Below are 393 nucleotides of genomic sequence, written 5' to 3'. Positions count from 1 at the left end.
TACTGTAAAGCAAGAAAGCAAAAACTTCAGGCCAGGAAGGCAAACCCTAACCGGGCATGTAACAGAATTAATCAAGACAAACACACGCTTTAAGTTGAGCTAGCCAGAAAGCCTTGGAAGTTCTTGAAAGCAACCTGCCGTTTGCGCAAGACACACAGCCACGGCCTTTAACTACTAATCATTAACTTAGCCTTCAAAAGGAAAATACGCCGCCACCGAGAGACCCAAAACGCCCTTGTTTGGCTGCAAGTCTGGGCGTGACACCCGTTTCCAGCAGGCAGCGTGACTGTCGCCGTGCTACGGGGTAACCTGTGCTCCCCCTCGGGCTGCACCGTCTCGCCCCTGACCGTCGGGCAGCGGAGGAGCGCGCCGGGCAGCTTCCCGCACCGACGA

This window comes from Aptenodytes forsteri, unplaced genomic scaffold (assembly GCF_000699145.1).
Source record: "Aptenodytes forsteri isolate BGI_AS27 unplaced genomic scaffold, ASM69914v1 Scaffold582, whole genome shotgun sequence".
In the NCBI taxonomy this organism is placed as follows: domain Eukaryota; kingdom Metazoa; phylum Chordata; class Aves; order Sphenisciformes; family Spheniscidae; genus Aptenodytes; species Aptenodytes forsteri.
This window is presented reverse-complemented; position numbering follows the sequence as displayed.